Raw genomic sequence first — 16,042 nt, forward strand, 5'->3', positions numbered from 1 at the left:
TTTACTTGTAAGCTTTAATATTTTTAGACGCAACTTTTATTTTTTTTAGTTTTTGGTTCCTTTTTAAGTTTCAACGCGCTACTTTCTTATTTTTATTTTTCGACGCCTTTTACCTATGTATCAATTATCACTCCAATTAGTAATCTCAATTTGCAATTTTAATTTTAAGTTAGTGATAGTAATAAGGTTGGGTTAGTCGAGTGTTTTAAAGTTTTATAGTCATTTTTTTCTTTTTCGAAACCTTTTATTTTTCAACCCTTTTCTTTTTCGACCATTTTCGACGCGCTCTTTTTCTTTCTTATTTCTCGCCATTCTAGTTTTTAGGACATAGATTTTTATTCTATTTCTTATCTAAATTTCTTTAAATTACGAAAATTTATTTTAAGTGGTTAAATTGATAGACATCAAAATTTTCTGGTTCGTAGTAACAGTTGGATTTGTACGTGGACCGGGTTATTGGAGTCAAACAGTACTCAATTATATTGAGACCAAACGAATCCTGCCCCTCTGCTGCATCTTTTGGCTATTCGAAATGTGGGCAAAATCAGAAAAGTCTATTAATTGGATAACTTATATAATTTTTCTTTCCTTTTAAAACTAATAGGATATTCAGTGAATGCACCGAGCAATACGTTCACCACCTTTTGTACGTTCACCACCTGTAACTCGATCAAGACATCTAGCTAATATTGTCGCCGTTGATTTTTCTTTAGAATCGTCATCCAGTCAACCAAGTACTCCAATTCAAATTTTCGATAATCCATTTTTTGAACCCAACCTCATAATTGAGAATCCGGAGAATATTCAGGGACTATTCATAGATCCTGAACCATTAATTTTTCCTCCGGAACCACCAATCATTCAAACAGAGATTGTTGAGGAACGAACCATTAAATCAGAATCCTCTAGTGATTCAGATTCAACAAATTCAATCATGGAGAATCTGGAACCTTTAAGTATGGAAGACCGAATGAGAGCTAAACGCACTGGCCAAGGTCACGCAATTACTCATCCAGACATTAATGCGCCAGATTATGAAATCAAAGGACAAATTCTACATATGGTGACTAATCAATGCCAATTTAGTGGTGCGCCGAAGGAAGATCCAAATGAACATCTTCGTACCTTTAATAGGATCTGCACACTATTTAAAATAAGAGAAGTGGAGGATGAACAGATATATCTCATGTTATTTCCCTGGACTTTAAAGGGAGAAGCCAAAGATTGGTTGGAATCGTTACCTGAAGGGGCGATTGATACATGGGACGTTTTAGTTGAAAAATTTCTTAAACAATTCTTTCCGGCATCTAAAGCCGTGAGACTTCAAGGTGAAATTGTTACGTTCACACAGAAACCGAATGAAACTCTATATGAGGCGTGGACAAGATTTGGAAAGTTATTAAGAGGATGTCCACAACATGGTTTAGACACCTGTCAAATAGTATAAATATTCTACCAAGGATGCGACATCACTACAAGGAAAGACATCGACATAGCAGCTGGTGGTTCTATTATGAAGAAAACCGAAACTGATGCTTACAAAATTATTGATAACACTGCTTCCCACTCACATGAGTGGCACCAAGAAAAAGATATCATTAGATCATCTAAAGCAGTAAGAGCCGATTCTAGCCATGACTTAGATTCCATTTCCGCAAAGATAGATGCTGTCGAGAGACGAATGGAAAAGATGACTAAGGATATATACTCAATACGAATTAGTTGTGAGCAGTGTGGAGGACCACATTTGACAAAAGATTATCTCAGTATTGAACTAACAATGGAACAAAGAGAGAATATTTCATACATAAACCAAAGGCCTGGAAATAATTATCAGAATAATTATCAACCGCCAAGACCAATTTACAATCAAAACCAGAATTATAACCGAAATGTTCCATACAACAACCAACAAGGTCCTAGCAATCAACAAGTATCCAATAATACTTACAATCAGCAAAGACCTAATTTTCAAAACAAACCATAAACCGATGATAAAAAGCCGAATTTAGAAGATATGATGACGAAGCTAGTTGAAACTCAAACACAGTTTTTCACATCTCAAAAACAAACCAATGAACAAAATGCTCAAGCATTTAGAAATCAACAAGCTTCTATTCAAAATTTGGAACAAGAAGTAAGTAACCTAGCAAGGTTAATAGGTGAAAGAAAACCGGGAAGTTTACCTAGTTATACAAATGCTAACCCCCGAAAAGAAACAGCTAAAGCCATTACCACAAGAAGTGGTACAACACTTAAACCACCTGAAATACCTGTAATTTCTGATGAAGCTATTCCTACTCCACAAGAACCACAACCTGATCAAGATAAGGAAAAAGAACCAGTAGTTGAAAAGGTTAATGAAGATAACACAGTTAAAGCTAAACCTTATGTTAAACCATACCAACCACCACTTCCTTACCTGAGTAAAATGAAAAAAGAGAAACTTGAAGCCGAGCAATACAAATTCTTGGATATGTTTAAACAGATAAATGTAAATCTTCCTTTCATTGATGTGATTTCAGGAATGCCTAGATATGCTAAATTCTTGAAAGATCTAATCTCAAATAGAAAGAAAATGGAAGAATTCTCGGCCGTTACTATGAATGCTAATTGTTCAGCAGTGCTGTTGAATAAGATACCAGAAAAATTATCTGATCTAGGAAGTTTCAAAATTCTAGGTTTTCTGGGTAGTCTTAGTTCAATAGAAGTATTGGCAGACTTAGGTGCTAGTATAAATTTAATGCCATATTCACTATACACTAAACTAGACCTTGGAGAATTGAAACCAACAAGAATAAGCATACAACTAGCCGATAGATCAATAAAATATCCTAGAGGGATAATGGAGAACATGCTAGTTAAAGTTGGTACTTTAGTATTTCCAGTAGATTTTGTTGTTCTGGACATGGAAGAAGATTCTCAAGTTCCTCTCATATTAGGAAGACCATTCTTAAACACGGCTAAAGCAATGATAGACGTGTTCGGTAAGAAACTGACCCTAAGTATAGAGGACGAGAGTGTTACCTTTTCAGTTGATAGAGCAATGCAACAACCGCAATCTGTAGATGATACATGTTATTATATTCAAACTATAGAATCACATGCAGAATTGTTAGAAGAATTTCCAGAATTACAAGGAACATGAGAATGTTCTTTAGGAGAAGGAACTGAACCAATTGATGAAACTGAAATGTTAGCTACACTAATAGCTAATGGATATGAACCAACAATAGAAGAAATTCAAATGCTAAAAGAAGAAGACAGATATCGATATAAATAATCGATAGAAGAACCTCCGACATTAGAGTTAAAGCCACTTCCAAACTGAAATGTCCCGTTCTTATTGATTAAAAACGTTCCATATTAATTGATTTCGTTGCGAGGTTTTGACCTCTATATGAGACGTTTTTCAAAGACTGCATTCATTTTTAAACAAACCATAACCTTTATTTCATCAATAAAGGTTTAAAAAGCTTTACGTAGATTATCAAATAATGATAATCTAAAATATCCTGTTTACACACGACCATTACATAATGGTTTACAATACAAATATGTTACAACAAAATAAGTTTCTTGAATGCAGTTTTTACACAATATCATACAAGCATGGACTCCAAATCTTGCCCTTATTTAAGTATGCGACAGCGGAAGCTCTTAATAATCACCTGAGAATAAACATGCTTAAAACGTCAACAAAAATGTTGGTGAGTTATAGGTTTAACCTATATATATCAAATCGTAACAATAGACCACAAGATTTCATATTTCAATACACATCCCATACATAGAGATAAAAATCATTCATATGGTGAACACCTGGTAACCGATATTAACAAGATGCATATATATAAGAATATCCCCATCATTCCGGGACACCCTTCGGATATGATATAAATTTCGAAGTACTAAAGCATCCGGTACTTTGAATGGGGTTTGTTAGACCCAATAGATCTATCTTTAGGATTCGCGTCAATTAGGGTGTCTGTTCCCTAATTCTTAGATTACCAGACTTAATAAAAAGGGGCATATTCGATTTTGATAATCCAACCATAGAATGTAGTTTCACGTACTTGTGTCTATTTTGTAAATCATTTATAAAACCTGCATGTATTCTCATCCCAAAAATATTAGATTTTAAAAGTGGGACTATAACTCACTTTCACAGATTTTTACTTCGTCGGGAAGTAAGACTTGGCCACTGGTTGATTCACGAACCTATAACAATATATACATATATATCAAAGTATGTTCAAAATATATTTACAACACTTTTAATATATTTTGATGTTTTAAGTTTATTAAGTCAGCTGTCCTCGTTAGTAACCTATAACTAGTTGTCCACAGTTAGATATACAGAAATAAATCGATAAATATTATCTTGAATCAATCCACGACCCAGTGTATACGTATCTCAGTATTGATCACAACTCAAACTATACATATTTTGGAATCAACCTCAACCCTGTATAGCTAACTCCAACATTCACATATAGAGTGTCTATGGTTGTTCCGAAATATATATAGATGTGTCGACATGATAGGTCGAAACATTGTATACGTGTCTATGATATCTCAAGATTACATAATATACAATACAAGTTGATTAAGTTATGGTTGGAATATATTTGTTACCAATTTTCACGTAGCTAAAATGAGAAAAATTATCCAATCTTGTTTTACCCATAACTTCTTCATTTTAAATCCGTTTTGAGTGAATCAAATTGCTATGGTTTCATATTGAACTCTATTTTATGAATCTAAACAGAAAAAGTATAGGTTTATAGTCGGAAAAATAAGTTACAAGTCGTTTTTGTAAAGGTAGTCATTTCAGTCGAAAGAACGACGTCTAGATGACCATTTTAGAAAACATACTTCCACTTTGAGTTTAACCATAATTTTTGGATATAGTTTCATATTCATAAAGAAAATCATTTTCTCAGAATAACAACTTTTAAATCAAAGTTTATCATAGTTTTTAATTAACTAACCCAAAACAGCCCGCGGTGTTACTACGACGGCGTAAATCCGGTTTTACGGTGTTTTTCGTGTTTCCAGGTTTTAAATCATTAAGTTAGCATATCATATAGATATAGAACATGTGTTTATTTTATTTTAAAAGTCAAGTTAGAAGGATTAACTTTTGTTTGCGAACAAGTTTAGAATTAACTAAACTATGTTCTAGTGATTACAAGTTTAAACCTTCGAATAAGATAGCTTTATATGTATGAATCGAATGATGTTATGAACATCATTACTACCTTAAGTTCCTTGGATAAACCTACTGGAAAAGAGAAAAATGGATCTAGCTTCAATGGATCCTTGGATGGCTCGAAGTTCTTGAAGCAGAATCATGACACGAAAACAAGTTCAAGTAAGATCATCACTTAAAATAAGATTGTTATAGTTATAGAAATTGAACCAAAGTTTGAATATGATTATTACCTTGTATTAGAATGATAACCTACTGTAAGAAACAAATATTTCTTGAGGTTGGATGATCACCTTACAAGATTGGAAGTGAGCTAGCAAACTTGAAAGTATTCTTGATTTTATGAAACTAGAACTTTTGGAATTTATGAAGAACACTTAGAACTTGAAGATAGAACTTGAGAGAGATCAATTAGATGAAGAAAATTGATGAATGAAAGTGTTTGTAGGTGTTTTTGGTCGTTGGTGTATGGATTAGATATAAAGGATATGTTATTTTGTTTTCATGTAAATAAGTCATGAATGATTACTCATATTTTTGTAATTTTATGAGATATTTCATGCTAGTTGCCAAATGATGGTTCCCACATGTGTTAGGTGACTCACATGGGCTGCTAAGAGCTGATCATTGGAGTGTATATACCAATAGTACATACATCTAAAAGCTGTGTATTGTACGAGTACAAATACGGGTGCATACGAGTAGAATTGTTGATGAAACTGAACGAGGATGTAATTGTAAGCATTTTTGTTAAGTAGAAGTATTTTGATAAGTGTATTGAAGTATTTCAAAAGTGTATAAATACATATTAAAACACTACATGTATATACATTTTAACTGAGTCGTTAAGTCATCGTTAGTCGTTACATGTAAGTGTTGTTTTGAAACTTTTAGGTTAACGATCTTGTTAAATGTTGTTAACCCAATGTTTATAATATCAAATGAGATTTTAAATTATTATATTATCATGATATTATCATGTATGAATATCTCTTAATATGATATATATATACATTAAATGTCTTTACAACGATAATCGTTACATATATGTCTCGTTTAAAAATCATTAAGTTAGTAGTCTTGTTTTTACCTATGTAGTTCATTGTTAATATACTTAATGATATGTTTACTTATCATAGTATCATGTTAACTATATATATATCCATATATATGTCATCATATAGTTTTTACAAGTTTTAACGTTCGTGAATCACCGGTCAACTTGGGTGGTCAATTGTCTATATGAAACATATTTCAATTAATCAAGTCTTAACAAGTTTGATTGCTTAACATGTTGGAAACATTTAATCATGTAAATATCAATCTCAATTAATATATATAAACATGGAAAAGTTCGGGTCACTACAGTACCTACCCGTTAAATAAATTTCGTCCCGAAATTTTAAGCTGTTGAAGGTGTTGACGAATCTTCTGGAAATAGATGCGGGTATTTCTTCTTCATCTGATCTTCACGCTCCCAGGTGAACTCGGGTCCTCTACGAGCATTCCATCGAACCTTAACAATTGGTATCTTGTTTTGCTTAAGTCTTTTAACCTCACGATCCATTATTTCGACGGGTTCTTCGATGAATTGAAGTTTTTCGTTGATTTGGATTTCATCTAATGGAATAGTGAGATCTTCTTTAGCAAAACATTTCTTCAAATTCGAGACGTGGAAAGTGTTATGTACAGGCGCGAGTTGTTGAGGTAATTCAAGTCGGTAAGCTACTGGTCCGACACGATCAATAATCTTGAATGGTCCAATATACCTTGGATTTAATTTCCCTCGTTTACCAAATCGAACAACGCCTTTCCAAGGTGCAACTTTAAGCATGACCATATCTCCAATTTCAAATTCTATATCTTTTCTTTTAATGTCAGCGTAGCTCTTTTATCGACTTTGGGCGGTTTTCAACCGTTGTTGAATTTGGATGATCTTCTCGGTAGTTTCTTGTATAATCTCCGGACTCGTAATCTGTCTATCCCCCACCTCACTCCAACAAATCGGAGACCTGCACTTTCTACCATAAAGTGCTTCAAACGGCGCCATCTCAATGCTTGAATGGTAGCTGTTGTTGTAGGAAAATTCTGCTAACGGTAGATGTCGATCCCAACTGTTTTCGAAATCAATAACACATGCTCGTAGCATGTCTTCAAGTGTTTGTATCGTCCTTTCGCTCTGCCCATTAGTTTGTGGATGATAGGCAGTACTCATGTCTAGACGAGTTCCTAATGCTTGCTGTAATGTCTGCCAGAATCTTGAAATAAATCTGCCATCCCTATCAGAGATAATAGAGATTGGTATTCCATGTCTGGAGATGACTTCCTTCAAATACAGTCGTGCTAACTTCTCCATCTTGTCATCTTCTCTTATTGGTAGAAAGTGTGCGGATTTGGTGAGACGATCAACTATTACCCAAATAGTATCAAAACCACTTACAGTCCTTGGCAATTTAGTGATGAAATCCATGGTAATGTTTTCCCATTTCCATTCCGGGATTTCGGGTTGTTGAAGTAGACCTGATGGTTTCTGATGCTCAGCTTTGACCTTAGAACACGTCAAACATTCTCCTACGTATTTAGCAACATCGGCTTTCATACCCGGCCACCAAAAATGTTTCTTGAGATCCTTGTACATCTTTCCCGTTCCAGGATGTATTGAGTATCTGGTTTTATGAGCTTCTCTAAGTACCATTTCTCTCATATCTCCAAATTTTGCTACCCAAATCCTTTCAGCCCTATACCGGGTTCCGTCTTCCCGAATATTAAGATGCTTCTCCGATCCTTTGGGTATTTCATCCTTTAAATTTCCCTCTTTTAAAACTCCTTGTTGCGCCTCCTTTATTTGAGTAGTAAGGTTATTGTGAATCATTATATTCATAGATTTTACTCGAATGGGTTCTCTGTCCTTCCTGCTCAAGGCGTCGGCTACCACATTTGCCTTCCCCGGGTGGTAACGAATCTCAAAGTCGTAATCATTCAACAATTCAATCCACCTACGCTGCCTCATATTCAGTTGTTTCTGATTAAATATGTGTTGAAGACTTTTTTGGTCGGTATATATAATACTTTTGACCCCATATAAGTAGTGCCTCCAAGTCTTTAATGCAAAAACAACCGCGCCTAATTCCAAATCATGCGTCGTATAATTTTGCTCGTAAATCTTCAATTGTCTAGACGCATAAGCAATCACCTTCGTTCGTTGCATTAATACACAACCGAGACCTTGCTTTGATGCGTCACAATAAATCACAAAATCATCATTCCCTTCAGGCAATGACAATATAGGTACCGTAGTTAGCTTTTTCTTCAATAACTGAAACGCTTTCTCTTGTTCATCATTCCATTCAAATTTCTTCCCTTTATGCGTTAATGCAGTCAAGGGTTTTGCTATTCTGGAAAAGTCTTGGATGAACCTTCTGTAGTAATCAGCTAGTCCTAAAAACTGGCGTATGTGTTTCGGAGTTTTCGGGGTTTCCCACTTTTCAACAGTTTCTATATTTGCCGGATCCACCTTAATACCTTCTTTGTTCACTATGTGACCGAGGAATTGAACTTCTTCCAACCAAAATGCACACTTTGAAAACTTAGCGTACAATTCTTCCTTCCTCAATACTTCTAACACCTTTCTCAAATGTTCACCGTGTTCTTGGTCATTCTTTGAGTAAATAAGTATGTCATCAATGAAAACAATGACAAACTTGTCAAGGTATGGTCCACACACTCGGTTCATAAGGTCCATGAACACAGCTGGTGCATTAGTTAAACCAAACGGCATGACCATAAACTCGTAATGACTGTAACGTGTTCTGAAAGCAGTCATTGGAATATCATCTTCTTTCACCCGCATTTGATGATACCCGGAACGTAAGTCAATCTTTGAATAAACAGACGAGCCTTGTAGTTGATCAAATAAGTCGTCAATTCTCGGTAGTGGGTAGCGGTTCTTGATGGTAAGTTTGTTCAACTCTCGGTAGTCGATACACAACCTGAATGTACCATCTTTCTTCTTGACAAACAAAACAGGAGCTCCCCACGGTGATGTGCTTGGTCGAATGAAACCACGCTCTAAAAGTTCTTGTAATTGGCTTTGCAGTTCTTTCATCTCACTGGGTGTGAGTCTGTAAGGAGCACGAGCTATTGGTGCAGCTCCTGGTACAAGATCTATTTGAAATTCAACGGATCGATGTGGGGGTAATCCCGGTAATTCTTTCGGAAATACATCGGGAAATTCTTTTGCAATGGGAACATCATTGATGCTCTTTTCTTCAGTTTGTACTTTCTCGACGTGTGCTAAAACAGCATAGCAACCTTTTCTTATTAGTTTTTGTGCCTTCAAATTACTAATAAGATGTAGCTTCGTGTTGCCCTTTTCTCCGTACACCATTAAGGGTTTTCCTTTTTCTCGTATAATGCGAATTGCATTTTTGTAACAAACGATCTCTGATTTCACTTCTTTCAACCAGTCCATACCGATTATCACATCAAAACTCCCTAACTCTACTGGTATCAAATCAATCTTAAATGTTTCGCTAACCAGTTTAATTTCTCGATTCCGACATATATTATCTGCTGAAATTAATTTACCATTTGCTAATTCGAGTAAAAATTTACTATCCAAAGGCGTCAATGGACAACTTAATTTAGCACAAAAATCTCTACTCATATAGCTTCTATCCGCACCCGAATCAAATAAAACGTAAGCAGATTTATTGTCAATAAGAAACGTACCCGTAACAAGCTCCGGGTCTTCCTGTGCCTCTGCCGCATTAATATTGAAAACTCTTCCGCGGCCTTTCCATTCGTGTTCTCCTGGTTCGGGCAATTTCTAATAATGTGGCCCGATTTTCCACATTTATAACAAACTATATTGGCATAACTTGCTCCGACACTACTTGCTCCGCCATTACTCGTTCCGACACCATTTGTTCCTTTCGTTCTATTAACCCCTGGTCCGTAGACCTCACACTTTGCCGCGCTATGACCATTTCTTTTACACTTGTTGCAAAATTTGGTGCAGAACCCCGAGTGATACTTTTCACACCTTTGGCATAGCTGCTTCTGATTGTTGTTGTTATTGCGGTTATTATTGTTGTTGGGATGATTGTTGTAGTTGCTGTTGTTGTTGTTGTTGTTGTTGTTGGGCCGTTTGTTGTAGTTGCGATTGATGTTGCGATTGTTGGGATAATTGCTGCGATTATTGTTGTAATTGCTGTTGTTGTTGTATTGGTGATTCTTATCACCGTTTTCCTCCCACTTTCTTTTGACTTGCTTCACATTGGCCTCTTCAGCAGTCTGTTCTTTAATTCTTTCTTCAATCTGGTTCACTAGTTTGTGAGCCATTCTACATGCCTGTTGTATGGAGGCGGGCTCGTGTGAACTTATATCTTCTTGGATTCTTTCCGGTAATCCTTTCACAAACGCGTCGATCTTCTCTTCCTCATCTTCGAATGCTCCCGGACACAATAGGCACAATTCTGTGAATCGTCTTTCGTACGTGGTAATATCAAATCCTTGGGTTCGTAACCCTCTAAGTTCTGTCTTGAGCTTATTGACCTCGGTTCTGGGACGGTACTTCTCGTTCATCAAGTGCTTGAATGCTGACCACGGTAGTGCGTACGCATCATCTTGTCCTACTTGCTCTAGATAGGTATTCCACCATGTTAACGCAGAACCTGTGAAGGTATGCGTAGCGTACTTCACTTTGTCCTCTTCAGTACACTTACTTATGGAAAACACCGATTCGACCTTCTCGGTCCACCGTTTCAATCCGATCGGTCCTTCGGTTCCATCAAATTCCAAAGGTTTGCAGGCAGTGAATTCTTTGTAGGTGCATCCTACACGATTTCCTGTACTGCTAGATCCAAGGTTATTGTTGGTATGTAGCGCAGCCTGTACTGCGGCTATGTTTGAAGCTAGAAAAGTACGGAATTCCTCTTCATTCATATTCACGGTGTGTCGAGTATTCGGTGCCATTTCCTTCAAAATAGTCAAATGGAACAAGTTAATCATACAGAATATTAAGAGTAGTTAATAGTATTTCGTAGCATAATATGAACTCATTTATAAAAGCTTTTTCTTCATATTAGCGTTTTATAAGTTTAAATTCGTGTAGTACCTACCCGTTAAGTTCATACTTAGTAGCTAATATACAATTCAACTACTACAATTCTATATGAAAAACTGATTATAATAATATTTCGCGCTCAAACTTTTATACAATATTTTACAAACTTACAATACCGCTTATTTTACATAAAGCATGAAATATAGCACACAATAACTTTGATACAAGATAGTTGTGAAGATAATTCTAGCTAGTACACAAGTCGTTCAGCAAAGGCAATAAAAACACGTAATTCATACGTCCAGAAACAAGTCATGCATTCTGGTTTTACTAGGATTACTTCCCATCCTTGGTCTTGTGGAACATAACCGTTATGGCCGTTGATAAGACAACATGTTGTAACGTTGTCAAAGGGACGAGGGTTACGTAATGTCCAACAGTCCCGTAACAATCTAAAAACCTCATTTCTTACCCCAATTACCGACTCCGTCACTTGTGGGAACGTTTTGTTTAATAGCTGTAGCCCGATGTTCTTTTTCTCACTTTGGTGAGAAGCGAACATTACTAATCCGTAAGCATAACATGCTTCTTTATGTTGCATGTTAGCCGCTTTTTCTAAATCACGAAGTCCAATATTCGGATATATTGAGTCAAAATAATTTCTTAACCCATTGCGTAAAATAGCATTTGGGTTCCCCGCAATATATGCGTCAAAGTAAACACATCGTAACTTATGGATTTCCCAATGTGATATCCCCCATCTTTCGAACGAAAGCCTTTTATAAACCAAGGCATTCTTGGAACGTTCTTCGAATGTCTTACAAACTGATCTCGCCTTAAATAGTTGTGCCGAAGAATTCTGACCGACTCTAGACAAGATTTCATCAATCATGTCTCCGGGTAGGTTTCTTAAAATATTGGGTTGTCTATCCATTTTGTGTTTTTATACTGTAAAATAGACAAGAGTTAGATTCATAAAAAAAATACTTATTAATACAAGCAATTTTTACATATATCATAAAGCATAAGCACACTATATTACATATATTACACCACATGAATACAACTATCTTATTCCGACTCGCTTGTTTCTTCTTCTTCGGTTTTGGTTCGTTTTGCCAAGTTTCTAGGGATATATGATTTTCCCCTAATACGAGCCGTCGTTATCCACATTGGTTTAGAAAAACCTGGTGGTTTAGAGGTTCCCGGGTCATTGTTACAACTTAAGGACTTCGGGGGTTGACGATACATATAAAGTTCATCGGGGTTGGAATTAGATTTCTCTATTTTTATGCCCTTTCCCTTATTATTTTCTTTTACCTTTTTAAATTCAGTTGGGGTAATTTCTATAACATCATCGGAATTCTCGTCGGAATCCGATTCATCGGAGAATTGGTAATCCTCCCAATATTTTGCTTCCTTGGCGGAAACACCATTGACCATAATTAACCTTGGTCGGTTGGTTGAAGATTTTCTTTTACTTAACCGTTTTATTATTTCCCTCACCGGTTCTATTTCTTCATCCGGTTCCGATTCTTCTTCTGGTTCCGATTCTTCTTCCGGTCCTGACTCTTCTTCCGGTTCCTCTTCGGGAACTTGTGAATCAGTCCACGAATCATTCCAATTTACATTTGACTCTTCATTACTATTAGGTGAGTCAATGGGACTTGTTCTAGAGGTAGACATCTATCACATAATATCAAACGCGTTAAGAGATTAATATATCACATAATATTCACATGTTAAAAATATATAGTTTTCAACAAAATTTGTTAAGCAATCATTTTTCAAGTAAACACGGTCGAAGTCCAGACTCACTAATGCATCCTAACAAACTCGATAAGACACACTAATGCAAAATTCTGGTTCTCTAAGACCAACGCTCGGATACCAACTGAAATGTCCCGTTCTTATTGATTAAAAACGTTCCATATTAATTGATTTCGTTGCGAGGTTTTGACCTCTATATGAGACGTTTTTCAAAGACTGCATTCATTTTTAAACAAACCATAACCTTTATTTCATCAATAAAGGTTTAAAAAGCTTTACGTAGATTATCAAATAATGATAATCTAAAATATCCTGTTTACACACGACCATTACATAATGGTTTACAATACAAATATGTTACAACAAAATAAGTTTCTTGAATGCAGTTTTTACACAATATCATACAAGCATGGACTCCAAATCTTGTCCTTATTTAAGTATGCGACAGCGGAAGCTCTTAATAATCACCTGAGAATAAACATGCTTAAAACGTCAACAAAAATGTTGGTGAGTTATAGGTTTAACCTATATATATCAAATTGTAACAATAGACCACAAGATTTCATATTTCAATACACATCCCATACATAGAGATAAAAATCATTCATATGGTGAACACCTGGTAACCGACATTAACAAGATGCATATATATAAGAATATCCCCATCATTCCGGGACACCCTTCGGATATGATATAAATTTCGAAGTACTAAAGCATCCGGTACTTTGGATGGGGTTTGTTAGACCCAATAGATCTATCTTTAGGATTCGCGTCAATTAGGGTGTCTGTTCCCTAATTCTTAGATTACAAGACTTAATAAAAAGGGGCATATTCGATTTTGATAATCCAACCATAGAATGTAGTTTCACGTACTTGTGTCTATTTTGTAAATCATTTATAAAACCTGCATGTATTCTCATCCCAAAAATATTAGATTTTAAAAGTGGGACTATAACTCACTTTCACAGATTTTTACTTCGTCGGGAAGTAAGACTTGGCCACTGGTTGATTCACGAACCTATAACAATATATACATATATATCAAAGTATGTTCAAAATATATTTACAACACTTTTAATATATTTTGATGTTTTAAGTTTATTAAGTCAGCTGTCCTCGTTAGTAACCTATAACTAGTTGTCCACAGTTAGATATACAGAAATAAATCGATAAATATTATCTTGAATCAATCCACGACCCAGTGTATACGTATCTCAGTATTGATCACAACTCAAACTATACATATTTTGGAATCAACCTCAACCCTGTATAGCTAACTCCAACATTCACATATAGAGTGTCTATGGTTGTTCCGAAATATATATAGATGTGTCGACATGATAGGTCGAAACATTGTATACGTGTCTATGGTATCTCAAGATTACATAATATACAATACAAGTTGATTAAGTTATGGTTGGAATATATTTGTTACCAATTTTCACGTAGCTAAAATGAGAAAAATTATCCAATCTTGTTTTACCCATAACTTCTTCATTTTAAATCCGTTTTGAGTGAATCAAATTGCTATGGTTTCATATTGAACTCTATTTTATGAATCTAAAAAGAAAAAGTATAGGTTTATAGATGGAAAAATAAGTTACAAGTCGTTTTTGTAAAGGTAGTCATTTCAGTCGAAAGAACGACGTCTAGATGACCATTTTAGAAAACATACTTCCACTTTGAGTTTAACCATAATTTTTGGATATAGTTTCATGTTCATAAAGAAAATCATTTTCTCAGAATAACAACTTTTAAATCAAAGTTTATCATAGTTTTTAATTAACTAACCCAAAACAGCCCGCGGTGTTACTACGACGGCGTAAATCCGGTTTTACGGTGTTTTTCGTGTTTCCAGGTTTTAAATCATTAAGTTAGCATATCATATAGATATAGAACATGTGTTTAGTTTATTTTAAAAGTCAAGTTAGAAGGATTAACTTTTGTTTGCGAACAAGTTTAGAATTAACTAAACTATGTTCTAGTGATTACAAGTTTAAACCTTCGAATAAGATAGCTTTATATGTATGAATCGAATGATGTTATGAACATCATTACTACCTTAAGTTCCTTGGATAAACCTATTGGAAAAGAGAAAAATGGATCTAGCTTCAATGGATCCTTGGATGGCTCGAAGTTCTTGAAGCAGAATCATGACACAAAAACAAGTTCAAGTAAGATCATCACTTAAAATAAGATTGTTATAGTTATAGAAATTGAACCAAAGTTTGAATATGATTATTACCTTGTATTAGAATGATAACCTACTGTAAGAAACAAATATTTCTTGAGGTTGGATGATCACCTTACAAGATTGGAAGTGAGCTAGCAAACTTGAAAGTATTCTTGATTTTATGAAACTAGAACTTTTGGAATTTATGAAGAACACTTAGAACTTGAAGATAGAACTTGAGAGAGATCAATTAGATGAAGAAAATTGAAGAATGAAAGTGTTTGTAGGTGTTTTTGGTCGTTGGTGTATGGATTAGATATAAAGGATATGTTATTTTGTTTTCATGTAAATAAGTCATGAATGATTACTCATATTTTTGTAATTTTATGAGATATTTCATGCTAGTTGCCAAATGATGGTTCCCACATGTGTTAGGTGACTCACATGGGCTGCTAAGAGCTGATCATTGGAGTGTATATACCAATAGTACATACATCTAAAAGCTGTGTATTGTACGAGTACGAATACGGGTGCATACGAGTAGAATTGTTGATGAAACTGAACGAGGATGTAATTGTAAGCATTTTTGTTAAGTAGAAGTATTTTGATAAGTGTATTGAAGTATTTCAAAAGTGTATAAATACATATTAAAACACTACATGTATATACATTTTAACTGAGTCGTTAAGTCATCGTTAGTCGTTACATGTAAGTGTTGTTTTGAAACTTTTAGGTTAACGATCTTGTTAAATGTTGTTAACCCAATGTTTATAATATCAAATGAGATTTTAAATTATTATATTATCATGATATTATC

The sequence above is a fragment of the Rutidosis leptorrhynchoides genome, chromosome 1, assembly GCF_046630445.1.
Source record: "Rutidosis leptorrhynchoides isolate AG116_Rl617_1_P2 chromosome 1, CSIRO_AGI_Rlap_v1, whole genome shotgun sequence".
Classification (NCBI taxonomy): Eukaryota; Viridiplantae; Streptophyta; class Magnoliopsida; order Asterales; family Asteraceae; genus Rutidosis; species Rutidosis leptorrhynchoides.